Source organism: Austrofundulus limnaeus, unplaced genomic scaffold (genome assembly GCF_001266775.1).
Source record: "Austrofundulus limnaeus strain Quisiro unplaced genomic scaffold, Austrofundulus_limnaeus-1.0 Scaffold169, whole genome shotgun sequence".
Lineage (NCBI taxonomy): Eukaryota > Metazoa > Chordata > Actinopteri > Cyprinodontiformes > Rivulidae > Austrofundulus > Austrofundulus limnaeus.
In genome coordinates, this window is record NW_013952571.1 from 82,023 (window position 1) to 85,161 (window position 3,139).

Below are 3,139 nucleotides of genomic sequence, written 5' to 3' on the forward strand. Positions count from 1 at the left end.
TTATTATGATGTACACATTTTATTTGTTGCTGTGCTTTTGTTTTCTCTATTTTTGCAGGTGTGCTGACAGATGTCGGGTGTGTTGTCTTGGTTTATATTTCACATATCTAATCTCTCTTTCAATCTTGTCTTTCTTCTTCYCTTCTATTAAAAAGGTCACTGATGATGAAGAAACTAAACAAACATTCAGTTCTGTTTTCTACTGAAGTTGCTTAAGATAATAAAAAGGTAAAGTCTAGAGTACAGGTGATATTCCTACACATTCTCACTCCCAAGTCGTCACATATTGACGCTTAAAGTAACGTTCCCTCTGCGTCTCATTTTGACGCAACAGGTACCCCCCTCGCGTCACTCTTTGACGCCCGCGGATTTTCCGGGTTGCGCCACCAGGGGGCTTTGCGTCGGGGGTCTGAGGTTAACATTAGGGATCAGGATTAATGGTTAAGTTTAGGGACTGGGATCAGGGGTAGGATGGCCATGGTGAATATTAGGTCATTTTACGCTTCAGAACATCTTCACGTGAATTTCGTAATTTTTCTAAAAATGGTTAATTTTAGCTACTACGGTCAGGGACAGGATGTCTAAAGTCAACAAAGGTGATTTCAGACTTTGGAACGGTCGTTTTTGCGCATTTTATACACTTTCTGAAAATATAACAACAGCTTCCGCCCCATCTCGTCAGTAACTGACGTGAGGGGGGTACCCTGCGGGTCAAAATCGGACGTAGAGGGAACCTTGCCAAACGTCACTATGTGACGAGTTGGGAGTGAGAATGGGTTGGATATTCTCAGGTGGGAGCAGGCGAGATGAGATGTGCAGCTGAACAGGTGCGCCCACAGGGAACATAGATGGACGTGACAAAAAACAACTGTTGACTAATCGACTAATTGAAAAAATAATTGTAGATTATTTTGAATTAACAAAATTATAGAATTATAGAAATATTTTACTTAGCCATTTGTAGTGATACTTGCAGCTCTGCTTTAGTTATCCTCTGTTAGATTGGAGTTGGTGACTGTGACAGGCTGTGAAGTCTCTTCTGCCCCAGGAACGTGTACCTGGAGAAGATGCTGAAACACACTTTGTGTGACTGGCAATCCTTCCGGTGGAACAATGAMGGATAGATGGTTGACTGGATCCTTTATGAGAAGTTTGTAAAGCTTAGAAGAGGCACTAGGCCCTTTAACATCTTCACAAAATTTATCAAAGAAAGTCTCTTATACTCCCTTAAAACACTTTTGTAGTGATTGCAGGACTGTGCATACTGTTCCCACCTTGTTTTACTTGGTTTSGATCTGTATCTTTGCCATTTACATCTTACCCTGGATTTACACTACATGCGTCTCCGCTCCGCTGTGCTGCGGTGCGCAGGTCGCAGTTGTTCGTTTGTGCYCCAATTTATACAGCCTCCGCTCCGCTCAGCTCCGGTGCGACACAGAGGATGGAGCGTGTGGAGGAAGGAGATTGCATGATAAATCCAATGATGTGGAAGTCAGAGCAAAAAATAATTAATTCTGTGAAAGACGAACTCTAAACACAGCTCATAAAGGCTTTTGATATCTATGGTTGAAACTGTCTCGCTGTCGTCTTTTTGAAACTTCTGATTTCAAAATAAAATCCATGTGTGTACACATATCTTCATGCTACGTTTCCATCTGCTTCCCAAACAGAACGATACATTCTGACAGCATTTATATAGTATCCATGTATTGATTAATATAGCTGGGATTTCGACATTATACCGACAAAATATTTCACCTAATAGTGTCTTATTTTGAAAATATGGATTTTGTGCTCATTCCTCTTCCTGTTGGTATGACGTAATCTTTAAAAATTGACTCTGGCGCAGCTCTGGCGTCCGGCAGAAATAGGATCGGACCTAATTTTGACGGATCGCCGTCCGCCACTGCCGCTCACCGCAGCCATGTGGAGCCAGTGTAAATACTCTCATTGATTACAATGCTGCGGAGGTCGGACTGGAGTGGAGCGGAACCGGAATGCATGTAATGTAAATTAGGGTTTACTGTCTTGCGGAGCCCAGAAAAATCTGGAGTCCTTGGCTGCTTTGAAGGCCTCCAGACTTTCTCCAGGCAGGCTCAGTTTGCACAGCATCAGTCATGCTTGTGACCTTCGTCTCAATGTCTTGTACAGTTTTCAACCTGGCAGTTCTCCCATCAACTGGGATAAACTGCTGATCAACAGATTCCAGTCAGTGTTTTTTGTGTTTCTGTAAGTGACTGGGTGTGGCTTCCCCATCTTCAGCTTAAACTGAATTTGTTGTTGGTTTGACATAGTTTCCTCTGGGGACATCTGCCAGTCACATATTTTGACCCGACTGTTACTGTATATCAATGACCTCCTCCCTATTAACAGTTTGGACTGTAGGTACGTTGACCTGATTTAATACAAGCAGGTCTTCTGTCAGTAAGTATTCTATCAGATATCTGACTCTAGGGTTAATATCAGAGCTCCCCTAGCACACATTACAGCCAATGAGTACTGGGAGGCCCTTATCTTTAGCATAATTGACTATTACCATAAACTCTTGTGATGGAGGTGGCTGCTGTGAATCAAACAGCAGTTAAACAGAGGCTGCAATGATTGTCTGAATTTGTCATTTGACTGAACATCTAACTGCACTGCTACAGCGTCCCTTGTTGTTAGGTGGGGCGGTGCAGTGTATCTCACGCCTCTTATCAGGTCTACTGCTGCTCTGTGGACCTGTCCTGTGGTTCTGTCCTGTGGTTCTGTCCTGTGGATCTGTCCATCTTTCCTACATGCTGGTTTTGTTCCTATAGGCCTCATCGTGCTGCTGTGACCTGTCTTTATGTTGACTCTTCATATAAAACTTTCTTCTGTTGTTCTGTTTTGTGGTGTCCGCTGTTGTTTAAGCTGTACAGCTCTGRATCTTTAATCTGATTAGATTACACTACCCTGTGTCTTTATAAACAATAATATATTTAATATATTTATTGTATATATTTCTTCATTTTCTACAAAAAGACATTTACAAAAATGATTGTGCCACACTGAACGGAGCAGAGTTGTACTGGTTCTGAGTGGTTTTGTAGGTTAGGTGTGGTGTTGACCCAGTCAGGCTTCTGTAGTTTGGCAGCAGTGATGTGACTCATCGTGTCAG